This window comes from Danaus plexippus, chromosome 7, assembly GCF_018135715.1.
Source record: "Danaus plexippus chromosome 7, MEX_DaPlex, whole genome shotgun sequence".
NCBI lineage: Eukaryota > Metazoa > Arthropoda > Insecta > Lepidoptera > Nymphalidae > Danaus > Danaus plexippus.
The window spans coordinates 797994-813224 of NC_083541.1; the positions used below are offsets into that span (position 1 = coordinate 797994).

Here is a 15231-nt window from a genome sequence, read left to right on the forward strand (position 1 = left end):
TGTTTGTTTTGCTTAAAACTATGAAAATCAGCTCGTATTTGTTTTTAAAGCTTTCATTAAATTAGTTATTTGTTTTACAACCACGTTTCGGAGTAGTACTGTTAACTAGAGCGTATATTTTCAATTGACAAACAGAGTAATTTTTACCGACAATTCCAACAGTCACAGTCTATTCCAATTAACACGTTTAATATATTTATTTTTTATAGAAGTATGTTTTTTCACTGTCAAGTGCAAATATATATTTTGTTATTTTAATTTCTTCAACATGTAAATATTCAGAAAAATAAACCATCCTTATATTATATAATTTTTTTTTTAGTTACCGCTTCAAAAATAACAGTTAAATCTATGACTAATCAAAGGATTGAGCTCATAAATTTAACATGATACAACTGTTAAAATTTTTCCCTCTTGTCATATTTTTTCTATCCTAATTTTTGTATTAATAATAAATTTAATAGTTTTATGAAACTATTTCGGTGCTGATAAAGAAAACACATGCCAATACTCTTCGTCTCAGTCAAATTTAAATTTATATATTTTTCATAATTAGTTTCAACAAAGACTACAAGTTACAAAAAAAAATATTGAATGTTTAGTGTGTTTTAGTGTTTCAACCATTTATTTTGTTACTTGTAAAAATTTGTTTTTTATTAAAACCGGACAAATATTAATTTTTTATTGTGAAGTCCATTTTTTTGGCTGAGAGTGGGGAGTGTGTTCGTCTTACATTCAGCATACCTATATTTACACGATATTTATTTGCATAAAATACATGAAATTTTGGAATCAGAGCACTGTGACACGTTTTCCTTTATAATCACACAAATTGAATTTAATAACAGAACAATAAAAATTGTAAAGAAAACAATGTAATTTATATTGTTATAGTACATGGCTCTCGTTTGATGTATTTTACATTTCATGCTATGTGCACTATTCCTTATTTAGTAATAGTACACACAGTCTGTACAAATACTGTTATATTTCTCTAAAATATAATTCTTAAATGTAAAAACCACTATAAAAACGAATCTGTAACTGAAATTTAGTAGCATGCAAAATGTTACGATTTAACAAGATATTTACTTATCAACGAAAAATATTCAACCTTTCTTATGTAAACGTTAATTTGTTGAACATAATCAAGTTAACTTTCTAGAACAAAAATCATCCCGCATAACTTCATTTCAACCACTTTTAATTGACCATGCTCTAAATTTCAAACTATCTGAGATCTAATTTGCTCTGTAAAACAATGCCTTGTATCTGTCTAAGTCCGTTCATTCTTACAAGTTTATAAACTCTCCAACTTTGTGCAGCACTGCTACATATCTGAATTGCTTGTAAAATGGGTTCATTAGACAGTTTTTCTTTGGCGCTTGCGTTAGAAATTTGTATTAACAAATTGATATTTCATGAAATGTATTTTAATTCTAAAATTACATTATCTTTTTCAAGTATTCTTATCAGGGTTGTAAATATTCTACAGTCCTTATAATGATAAGAACAAAAATGTAAGCATGTAAAAAATGATTTAAGAGAATTGTCTTGTGTTTATTTAAGTGTTTTATTTTACTAATCCCATTTCAGTCACTGACATTTTTAACAAAACCATGTCATTTCACGTTTGACTTACAACATACCTATCAATTCCTCGTATCTTTGCCAGGAATTAAGGTGTTATAGTATCGACTGTCTTTTTGGATAAGTAAGAGCAATTAAACTTTTCAGTAATGTAGATGGATCTGGATCCAACTACTGGTAGTATATTGTTCTAATATTTATATCTTCGATTAGTAGCGATAGTCTTAAACACGCGCTTCTCTGATAATTCCATAATTGTTTGCATTACTAAGCTAGTAAAATCCACTTAACTCTCACGTTACTATTGATGACATTATGAAGTTCTGTACTTAATTATTGAAATATTTTCATCCTATCCTGATTATAATAACTTCCCAATTGTGCGAAAATAGTAAACAAATAATAATAAAACAATAAACATGTTTGATCAGTAAATTGTATTTTTATTTGACAATGTATGAATGCTTATGAGAGTGGAATAACCGATATCTCTTGGAATATTGTGAACATATCCACGGTTATAAAAACTCTTAAATAACAATTTATTCCTGAAGGCATCAATATTTCAAGAAACACATTGTAAATGATACGATTTTTATAACCATTTCTTCTTTTGTGTTCGGTTCTAATCACTTCACACGATGTACATTTCTTGAAGTCACTAGCACGAAATAAAAAATCAATTAATTAAGACTTGTTTTTAATGCTTCCGAATATCTACAAGTAAAAGTGAACCTTAATTACAAGAAAAATATGTAAACAAAACATGTAAAAAGAAACTAGAGATACAAAGAAAAAAAATAATTTTCAATAGTTGGAAAAAATTGTTTTTTTTTAGTTAGTCTTTTATATATACTTGCAAATGTTTCTGTTATATATAGATATATATTTAGTTCAAATATATTACTATTAGACAATAAAAAAAAAAACTATGATAAAATGTACTGGCATCATGACCGCTTCATATTACACCCATTAACATAAAAACTTCTAACAAGTAATGTCTGGCACCAGTCCGTCCAATATCTAAGAATGTAGTAATTTGGTCGATTTCATGGATACAATGGATCACATACAATGGAGTAAAGTCAAAAATGTTTTGTAAAAAAAGCTATAACAATCAAATGTATTCAGTTGACTGTAATGAGTGCTATTGGAAAAACCTTCAAAATTAAGAATTCCCTACGCCCCCTTTTTTGTAACGACTAAGGTTGGCAACGCATCCGCAACAGAGATGTGGCGGATGTCCATGGGCGATGATGACGACTGCCCCTCAAGTAGGCCGTCTGCTCGTTTGCTACCTTCAAATAAAAAAATTATATTTTAACAAGTCTAAGGGATGGCAATACTTTCGCTCCAATACAAATGATTAAGTAAGTCTTTGAAGAGTATTATCTGCAGTTTTTCATTAAGTTTTGATTCTTTAAAAATGTCTTTATAAAAGTTTAAATAGACACCATTAAAGTAAATTGCACCCATGTAGAAAACTTGGAACAAAAAGAACTACTTCAGTTTGAACCATTTAACTTGAAAAATTCTTTTAATTTATCTTCGTGAACAGTTTGCTTCGTGAATTTTTAAATAAAAACTATATAAATTATTAACTATATAAACTTACTTGGATTGAGTTTAATTCTTGTCCTGTTTTATTTAACTAATTACGTTATGTGATAGATGTCATCTCAAAAGCTAAAAATCATAACATTAAGTTAAAAGGATTGATACACATTTACAGTATTTATTTTTTTATGTTATTCACTAACAATATACATATTTTTTTAAACATTCATTGTCAAAACTTAGACTTTCGTAAATTAGTTTATAATTTAAGTACTCGATCGTTTGTGAACAGCAGTAAATAAACGATAAGAAAAAAAATATTAATCTTTTTTATGATCATTATATCACCTAATCTAGTCAGCTTTCAACATAGGCGTAAAGTAGCAAGCCTCTCGACATTCTTTGGAATACACATTGGAGATTGTGTGCAGGAATTGTACACTTTAATTCCTACATTCTGTATTTATCATCACTAGACGTTTGCCTGCGTCTATGTATCCTTTAGATTTAAACGCACCTAATTTAATGTTGGAATATAAGTTGCCACTAAGATGTGCGTTTACCACCTTTTCTATTTTCATTTAGGTCCAGGTAGAAGGACAGTAAAGTCGTTATTAAAAACACCTATTCGTATCTTTAGATAAATAAATCTACGAATATCACAAATAAATAAAAATATATAATCTCTTTGTGTGTAGTAATTGTGACCTAATTTAAAATTAATTTATAGAAATAAAACAACGGCTATTAAAAGCAATATATATATATTTCTAATAATAATCAGAGAACCACCAACCACTTTAACCCGTAGATTGTTCCAAATTCATGGCATAACGTTGTCACAAAGCTGAAATCATTGTAGGAGTCATAGCTTTGTGGTGTTCAAATGGGACGACTTGAGGAAGGGATAAAAGAAAAGAAATATTTCCTTTGATAAAGTATCGCGGATCTTTTTATATTCACCAGACATACTGACTGAGGAAATTTGAGATCTTTTAAAGATATGATAGTTGTAATATATTACTATCACGTGTGTATGGCTAACTTTTGGTCGCGATATCAAACCCTGATGTAATATCATATTGTACGATTTGTTAAAAAACTACATGTATAATGAGATCTAAGATTTTCGCGATTTTATTCATTTAAATGAAACTAGTATTTTTCGGATAAACTCCGCGTGATTTATTTTTATAAAAAACTACATACTCCCGACGTTTCGGTTACTTTTCAGCAACCGTGATCACGGTTTCTGAAAAAAAAAAATCAAGCGTAGTTTAACCGAAAAATACTAGTTTCATTTCAATAAACTACATGTATATTCTACTTAAGAGATGAAAAAATAAAAATTACCTGTCATATATTTTTATAAACATTGTTTAATATAATAATAATTGACAGACCGATACAAATCACGAGATAGATTTTAAGTACTATGAATAAAGCTAATGTAGAATAATAGCTCTCTTCGTTGTTAAGGTTACAACGGAATTTCGTTACAACAAAATTATTTAGAAATACGCGAGGTGGCTTCATAACTGACGGTATCACATTACAGAGGGATGTGTCCATTCTAGGAGTCAGGGTATATTCATTGTATCCATATGTATATATACAAAGAGAAAGAAGGAGAGAGAGAATATTATTAAATGTTTTCATAGGATGTAGGTGTATGTTAGTTAATTTAAAAACTATAATTAAAATAATACCATTGTGTCAAAGCATGACTTTGTAAGATTGTTAAGAAAATTAATCATTATATATTATTTATAACCGATTTAGTTTTGAATTGAATGTATTTACATATTTTTACATGAATGTCTGAATAATATTATTTTAATATATATATGTATATATATATAAAATTATATATTAAATTCGCAGTCACTTCCATAGAGGTTAAAAAATAAAAATTTTATCACATTATTTTGTTTTCTCTACGTTATTTCTTTTAATCGCATACATTTTATAACTGCAATAGGTGTTTGGCGTGTTTCTCTGTAGAAAATTATAAATAACGAGCAGGGCCCTGCCACGCTTCGCTGTGGTTGCATGGGTGAGACATGAACAACTAAAGACAGCATACGTTTTATTCAAGTTGACCTTGAAGTTGACCTCAAAGGTTGACCTTGAGCTTTGTTAATGGTGACTGCGAACACCATTAACAAAGCTGGAAATTGCAATCTTTTAAATTGAAATAGTGTATTGGTCGAGACCATGGGAATTCCAAGAATGAGGATATCTTCACCTTTGAAAAACCCCGTTAAAATCGTTGCTTCCACTATGTTGTTCATTAATTTTGGAACTGCGAGTCGTGGCCGTTGCAGAGTTTTGGCTGGTTAACGGCGCACTTATGGCGCACTTGGTATGTGTCATGAAAAATAGATAAAAACAATCCTTGAAGCGAGTTGTATGTATATCGTGTCAAAATTTCAGCTGAATCGATTCAGACCATTTTGAGCTTTTGAAGCAGACACAAGCCAACTTAACATGTTTATGTATATAGATATATTTTCAGGAAATGTCCTTTTACTCAGAATAATTTTTCAATCCCATTTTCAGCATCAGCAATCCAATTTTTACTACAGCAGGTAAACTGAACTTTATGGGGATATAACGATAATTTTATTTATATCTCAAACTTAAGATTTACACATTACAAAATCAAATTAGAAGTATTTTTACTTATTATTGATTGAAATTTATTACCAGGAATTGTATGGGAATATTTCGAATTCGATCTTATGTTCCCAAACATACATCTTGTTTCAATGTTACACATACAGAATAAAGGTACTACGAATATTATAGATGTTTAATGACAGTTTGTTTTAATTATTACGTACTCTTAAGATAATTATAATTGGATATCTACTTATGATATAAAGAGGAATAATTAGTAGTTTTGTGTGTGTTTATGTTTGTAATGAATAAACTCAAAAACTTCGGAGCCGAATTTAAAAATTCTTTCACCTTGGAAATATATATTTATCTTAAATAACAAAGACTATATTTATTGCTAGAAAAGTTTATGTGGTAGTGCGTTTAAAATATTGTTAAAATAAAATAACTAGGAATGTATAAATAAATAAATACATAAAAGTTAAAAATAACAAAAATCGTGTGAACATCCGCGAAAAGCCGTGACGGGAAGCTAGTGTTGCTTATTAACAAAATATTCACGGTTGTACTAAATACTTAAATGAAACGAAAATTGTTATTTCTTTGACTGCTCGTTTTTTTTATGCAGATAAAATTACTACAATATTATAATAGCTATGATTAATAATATCAATTTAAGGCAACCACATTTACGTATTTAGTGATATAAAATATACATGGTATGAATATTTCTCACATTGTTAGATATTGTAATTATTCACTGAATAGTAGTGGTAAAATGTTTAATAAAATTTAATATTAAGTTGTGCTCTGACTCACTGTTGCAAATGTAAATAGAAACTATAAGAGGGTAGTTTTTAAAAACGACTGCCAGCTGTTATAATGTATTTAATGCAACAGTCAGTCAAGTCCCATCGTTTGGTCGGCGAAGAATTCATCGAGTGTGAATATATATGGTGTTTCAACGAGGGCTTACACTGGGTAAGTAATATTTTGCCTTTTGTACAATGTTCTAACAATTAACATTTCACTAACTAAATTAATGAGTAGAGTGATCTTGAAACTTAATCCATATATATGTAATTGTGATAAAGAAATATAATTGTTTTATTAAAATATCTGACAGCTATTTATATTAAAGCCGGTGACTAAACGTAAATCTGTTATCACAATAAAGATTGTGACATAAGTACGGAATCTTTAAGATACCCGAAAGTCGCAGTAATTAAAACGGAAGTTCAAACGCTACTTAAACCAATACCTTACAATATATATTGTAATTCATATAACGTGGTGTTGGTAAATAATAACAGAAATTTCCTAATTTTATTTGAAACTTTTAATCACTTCTTAATAAATTGTTTGTTGTAAAGTATTGGCTGTTTTCAGATTTGACTCTGAAAATGAAAATCTTAAATACATTAAAGTGAGAGGATCGATTTTTTCTTAAATTTGACATTCGTTCCTTGTTCTCATTGAGGTAATTATTCTCTGCGTTGTTTTAAATTTAATAATGATACGTCTCTTGTCCAATTATATTTTTTATCTTCAAATTCATACTAGAATGTTCTCATTTTTGAGAAGAAGAAGATTTCGAAACATAGTTTTGACTCGCAAAATAAACACAGTTTCTAATTAAAATTAACTTATACTCAAACACACTACGCTTCTTTGACATTTTGGTGTGATGTATTTAAATATGAAATCTCATTCTGCAAGTATTTTAGAAGACAAATAACCAAAAAAATTTACCTTTTTTTATATTTAACGTGGCTTTATATTGAAAATTCAAAGAGTTGCAAGTTACTATGACCTTTACTATATGAAGATATGACGTATAATTGTTAAAGAACAAGAAATCACATTTCCAGAATTATTATTTAAATAAAACACTAATAATTTTTGTGAACTTATCAATTTCAAAGTTAAGCATATTTTTTTTGTATTTCATTTAACATTATTATACGGTAACTTTAGTTACATATAATCACGCCTTGCAATATAAAGTCATATGTACTTTTTTTGACTTCTGTCAGTTCGCAAAAAAGATGGGAAGAATTGAAAAGATGAAACAGAATTAAAAATTTAAAGACTTCTTCTCAAATAGAATTTTGATGATGTTTTGTTCATATAAAATATAAATAATACAATGTTTTTCTTGAGGGAACCCATTTTAAATGCAAATTATGTATGATAGTAAAATATTTCAAGAAAATTTATAAAAGAAATTTAAAAGTATCCTAAGGAGTATATAAATAAATATTGACTTATAATTTAAAATTAAAACGAACAATTACATATATTTAAAATTATTTATATTGAATCTGTAATGATATTGTAATTTCTTTCATTTATAATTCAAATGTTTTTTTAAATTCTTCATATTTATTTAAATTTTCTTGTTATTTCTTTACAAGGTGATATTCTTTAAGGAGATTCGTCCTTTGAGAGTAATAACCGTTTTGTTATTTTCTAATTTTGCCACCAGTTTCTTATAGTTTGATATTATATATTGCTCAACTCCGAGCTTCAGAAACAATTTTAAAGCTAACTAATTATTATCATCCCCATTAATACAAAGCAGTATTGTGGTGAAGATTAACATGAACAGCTGTGTTACAGAATAACGTTAAAATGTTGTATGAATCAATTAAACTTAGATCACAAATAAGTAGAAATCAATAATCATTTATTTTTTGTACACATGTGTAATATGTCTATGACTGTATATGCTTAAAATTTATTAATATATTGTAAACATACGGGTTAACAATGAAATTATTTAAGGTATATAACTTTATATGTTTCTCGCCGTGACTGTAATATATAATAATCTTAATATTTAAATTAAAGTACCCTAAAATGTGAGATGAAAGAGCTAAAAGGATGAGTTATTTACATAAAAACATCATACGTAATCCTTCCCTTTGGGTAAAAGCCGCAAGTACTTCTCTAAGGCCAAAATTCAGACTATAATAATGCGGTAACCACATAAAGTATACATTCGAAACTCTTAAAAATTTAATGTACTTAATGAAAATTAAAACAAGCCCTTAATCAGTATATATATCTTATGATTCTTCAACAAACAAAATTTCAAAACAAATTCATTATTCTCTTCACTTTAAATTATACTTACTAATTACTTTGACAAATAAAAATAATCTAACTTCAGACTCGAATAAAAAAAAAATCACTAATCACTATATATAATACGGAAGTAGAGGAACCAGTCTCTATATTTAGATAGAAATGGAAATTATTGTAATTACTCTAGTTATATATTTCATATATACTATACATGGCATTCTTTTATGTACTTTTATCCTTCTCCGTGATACAATATTTTTCAAATATATAATGACAACAAAACACTAAGCCTTCAAAACGGACAAAACATGGAAATGTTTTATGTTAAAAAACAAATAATATAAAATGCAAAGACCAGATAACGAATGAATTATTTTTATAATTATTCATTAATAAAAGAATTAAGGGTTACATTATTCATAGAAAGTAACGTTTTACATATTTATATCTTTATATATAAAAAAGTCGTGTTAGTTACACTATTTATAACTCAAGAGCGGCTGTTGGGATATGGTTGAAAATTGGTGAGGAGAAACCTTAAAATCAGGAGACGGACTTAAAATACTTTTCATCGGGTTTGATCGAAAAAGAAAAAAAAAATAACTTAAATTTATTATTAAATAGTAATTATGACAATCCAAAATCTGCTTCTAAGGTGGAACGGAATTCGCCTGATCAGCTAAACATTTCTAATTCTGGAACTGGCGCTGACAAAGTCACGGGTGGAAACTAGTTTTATATATAGGATCTCTCGTCTATACAACAATACGTTTATTCATTTATACTCCATAAATCAATAAGCGTGTTGTTGCTCTTTAAACAACATTTTTATTCTTCAAAATTTGAAAATATTTTACAGATCTAAATTACACACAATGAAATTAATACAAACCTCTAAACAAAGAAACGACATGAATGTTTATTCTGCCACTAAATCTTATTTTTTCAACCCTCATGACATTGTGTTGACATTGACAGCGCTAAGCCGTTCGAAATTCACATTAAAGAAACATTATTTTCTGTAACATATATATATATGCTACTGTTCAACGCACGTCTAAACTTTATAATCAAAGAAGAGATCAAATTATTTCCTAATTTCATGTATCCTTCAATCTGTCTTGAAAGTTGAATGGGCTGTTTATATCAGAATGTATAACTACCTACAGCTATATATTAAAACAGTTAAGAAGCTACATTTAATTTAGGGTTTAGATAAGCTATTAAATAATAATGGTATCCAGAGACCCGATTCATAATGTCTCGTATAAACGTGTGCGTGATAAGAAAATATATAATATATTATGAGATCTAAGACTACTACTAAGTAATTATTTAAATGAAACTAATACGGAATACTACGCGTATTTTAACCATGATCACGGTTGCTGAAAACTAACCAAAACGTCGGGGTATGTTATTTTTTAAAATAATAAAATACACGAAAAAAAAAATGTATTTAATTCAATTAATCATATAAATCGGGCATTTTTTACACAAACCCATGGTCTTGTCAGTGACACTGTAGAAAAAATGTTAATTATATTTAATTTAAAAAACAAAGCAGTGTTCTTTCTGGTTATTTTTATAATTTTCCAGTCTATTTATAGAAATGTGTTTTCGTCTAACGAACGGATGTATCAAAAAATGTATAAAACATAGACAACACAATATACCGGCAGCCAGCTAAATAAAAAAAAAATATTTCTATTACTTTATTCGTAAAAAAATACAATTAAATTTCATAAAATAACGCTATCCGCAATATAAAAACCATACGTTAAACAAAACCTATTGTTTTTCCTTAATTGAACTACAATTTTATTTGAAAGTTCCATGAAAAGTTTTAATGTCTGATTATTAACCTATTTTATGTAAACCATTTGACATAAGTGATTTGGAGAACGAGTGACAATACAATGTGTAAGGAATTTACACCACACTGATTACGATAACAAATAAAACTTGCAACAATGCATTATTACTGGAATTTTTCTTAGTGATTTTTTGCTAATATTGAATATTAAACTCATTTAAAACGATTAATATTCTTGTATACTGGACGTAACGACGCTTCGTCTGCGTGGTGAGTTCAAAATCTCATCGGTACAGATTACTACACAAAAAAACTTGTCCATTAAAATGCGCTGTGAAGAAAATGTCGATAGTAGTTATTAAAATAATACACGAACCATAAAGACCATTAAATCTCAACTAGTGTTGAGTATATATTCATTACCTACCCGTGGATACCTTAGGAATCAATACTACTAAGGTATCCACGGGTAGTATAAATTGAAATAATATTTACCTTTTGTAATTTCGATTTTATGGTAGCAATGTGTACATGTTAACAAATTCACTATTCTACTTTGTTGTTGAAAAATTATAATACATACAAGGGTTATAATACAAAGAATTAAGTTTAATTCAGATTATACATTAATTTTACAAATGATATTACATTAAATTATTTCGTAAAAAGTACTGCTTTAAATAATATTACACTAAACAATAGTAATAGCATTTTCCATTTGTTATTATTAGTGCAAATATCTTTATTATCTTAGAAGAATACTTGTGATTACATTATGTAACGTCATAAATATTTATTTCCTGTTCCTACAGTTTTACAAGTTACCTAAATCATAACAGATAATTAACTAGATTAATAAGGTACCAACGCTTTGTAATCAGTTTTCTTACGTAAGTAAAATTCCTTAATGTCTTTGTTTGTGTTCATAACGACATTTGAACCAAATCTTATTTGCCGAGGGATTTAATTTTAAAAAGAGCTTTCTTGTAAAAGCCACACACAGTTGTTCCTCGAAAGACTCTTATAATAGCCGTCGGAAGAGAAAATTAGATATGAGAGTACAGATTTGTAAAAGAAAGTGAGACTTTTTTAGCTTCCGCGAAAACAATGTCAATATTATTCGCATTCGGCTATGTTAGATACGCTGTCACAAAAAAAAAACACTGTTAATTTCTTTCACGGATTTCGTATTTAATCGATAACAAATAAAAATATACATAGATAATGATGGATTTAAAAAGTTATGAACCTTAATCATTAATATGTATGCTATTAACATATATACATATATATATATATATTTGGGGAATACACATTTAATTTGACCCGAACCTTTAAATTCCTGAACTCACCCAAAGTGACGTTAAAGCAATAAAGCAATAATAATTTGTTTGTTTGTTCACTTTTACGCGGTAAAGTATTTGTCGACACGATTTGTGTCTTTGTAAATTGAATTTAACTTATTAAAAGTGTTTTGGTTTAAGATAATAATAAGTTTGTTCTAGTTAAGATTTTATTTGTTATTTAAATAAGTGAAGTAAGTCGAAGAATTCACGTTACTCTACATTTTCTTAAATGTCTGCAAGACTTCCTTCCTTTTAAAACTAAAATTATTCTTGCACAATCTCTTCTTTCCTTAGTCGATTACGGTGATGTTTGCTACTTAGATGCCACTGATGAGCTGCTCGATAAATTAGATCGGCTTCAGAATTTATGCATCCGTTTTATTTTCGGTTTGCGTAAATACGACCACACTTCTGAATTCCGCAGTAAGTTAAAGTGGCTCCCCATCCGCTTCCGCCGTTATATGCATGTTTTAATGCTAATGTACAATATTTTCAAACATTTTTCTCCCCCGTACCTACTTGAGCGTTTTGAGTTTTCCTCCCCCAGAATCCTTCTAATCGCTCTTGTATTACACAAAATCCTCTTGATATCCCCTCTATAAATACAAATTTTGTTCGTTAATCCTTCTTTGTCCATGGTGCACAACTTTGGAACTCACTCCTACCTTCTGTTTACAAAAAGTCCAAGTGCACTCGCATTTAAATATCGACTTCAAAGACATGTTCTGTCACTTTTACCTTCTGATATGTAATGTTTATTTATTTATTCTATGTGTATATATTTATGTATACATCTATGTATATATCAAAATTTTCTACGATTATAATTTTGTTTTTATGTTAATATATAAATCTCTAATTTTTTTTCCTTCTCTCTTTTTATCGTACCTAAACACATTTCTTTTATAATAATGTAACTAATTCTACTTTTGGTACCTACATAAATAAATAAATTAGAAATACTGGCTTTATAAGACAACTATATTTTTTATGATTTTATTAGAATCCTAAATATATACATATATGTTTTATGAGAAAGGTGGCAAACGAGCAGACGGCCTACTTGCTGGCCAGTAGTCATCGTCACCCATGGACCTCTGCAACATATTTCATGTGTTATTATAATACGACTATAATATATATATATAGGGTGCAATGTAGTCAACAGAAATTCGGGAGATTTTAAATTCATTAAATAAGTGTATACCAAAACTTTGTCCCATTTTAAATGAAGTTTGTAATTTTTATCCGGAGCGGTTAATATTTTCAGGCTTCTCTTAAAGGTGATATAGGATACTTATACTTTATATTAAAGCTATCCTAAGCTAAGTCTATTAAAATTTTAAAATCGTCATTTCGATTACCTTTTTATTCTCTTGTCACATACACGACGTAATATGTTACTCACATCTCTTCTGCGTCGCATTAAAATTGAATTGTAAATATTGCTTTACAATTGCGAGACTTTGTTACGTACGCGCTACATGTTATAAAAGAAATGAACATCGCCGGGCCAACATCGTTGTATGGATTGAATATCATATAACGAGTGATGCCACTGACTCCGCGGAACCAACACCAAGCCGTGTGAACCAGAACAATCCTGACACCACACAAGCTATGGAATGGCATTGCTATGCTAACATCGGGGCAATCATGTAGTCTTAGGTATAGGTTATAAGTTTTAATAACCAGAGCGGTTCGCCAGAAAATTAATAAATCGTTGGCGGTAGATGATAAATAACAAGACCAACTGACAGACACTCACATCTCTTCTGCCCGTAATCACGGTTGCTGAAAAGTAACCGAAACGTCGGGAGTATGTAGTTTTTTACAAAAATAAATCACGCGTAGATTATCCGAAAAATATTGGTTTCATTTAAATTGAATATGTATTTTTTATTATAATATACATATAAGTAAGTTTCGTAGTTATCCTGGAACCTCCGGTTGCCACTCTATATAATTAATTGAACACGACAAATAATTTTATTTACAAGAATGTATAATAATATTTAATATGAAAATATGTGTGGTAAACATATTTGATTTTTTATTAATAACATACTGATATTTCAACGTGGTAAGTTAATACAATACAGCAGTATACACTCTGTGACGCATTTATAACTAAGTTATAGCAATAATTGATGTATTATGTTGTATTATCAATTTATTATATGATATATGTATATATATATATATATATATATTTAATTATTTATTTATTCTGTAAGGGGGCTTAATACCCAAATATATATTTTTTTATGACAAAGGATGCTAACGAGCAGACGGTCTGATAAAGGTAGTACATCTATATGTAGTATATCTATCCATCTATAGTATGACATCTCTAACATAGTTTTGCTGATGCGATAAAAGCTTGTTATCCTTAGGTAATAATGACTGGTAAATAATTAGTTTTTTTATGTCAAAGGGGCAACCGAGCAGACGGTCTCCTTGACAGGAGGTAGTCAGCGTCGCCCATGGACATCTACAATATAAAGGATATTGCGGATGCGATGCTGACCTTTATTGTGGAAGAAGAAGAGGAAAGGGTGGGAACAGACAAAGGGCACCCGGCTCTCTCACTCATCAGCCGAAACGCAGCCAGTATAGAGTAGTTCCGCTCACCTGTGAGAGGGTGGTACTTCCCCGGTCGAGCCAGCCTATGATCGTGCTGTAGTAACTCGACCACAGCTAGGCTCTACCACCTCATAAATAATAATATATCATAATGATAACAAAAATAAAGTAAAAAGTCTGATATTTTTGTGATATCTGTTTTTTTTTATAGCCCATAATAGACACGAGTACCTCAAAATAGGTAATGTTTAGATAATAATTATTTTAGCTTGCTGTGATTCTTCAATTGCATCAACACAAATATATATTTTATTTCATGTAGGATGACAGAATAAAATAGCAATCCTTTTACCAAATCCGTTGACTTTAGATGCCCGCATTTGTTGCAGTTTTCTGGGATTCGGGAAGATAGCGAATGAAAAATGGTGACTGAATAATAAAAATAATAGTGAGGCTTCGGATTTTCATCTGACACACTCTACGAACTCTTGGACGCTTTCGATTTATGCTACAAATATTATTAGCTGATTTTCTTATTTAAATTTTTTTGACTACTTAAATAGCTATAGAAGATAAAATAATAATATTTAGATGCAGTAAAAGCAAAATTTCACCTCATTG

General features: G+C 28.9%; 1 long non-coding RNA gene across 1 annotated transcript; it reads left to right on the forward strand.

Annotated features, from left to right (window-relative positions):
• Window positions 1–6675: 6675 nt before the first annotated feature.
• On the forward strand, window positions 6676–14793 carry LOC133318742 (uncharacterized). The gene is made up of 2 exons (XR_009752509.1): window positions 6676–6753; window positions 14462–14793. It is a non-coding gene; the product is annotated as an uncharacterized LOC133318742 (long non-coding RNA).
• Window positions 14794–15231: the final 438 nt, after the last annotated feature.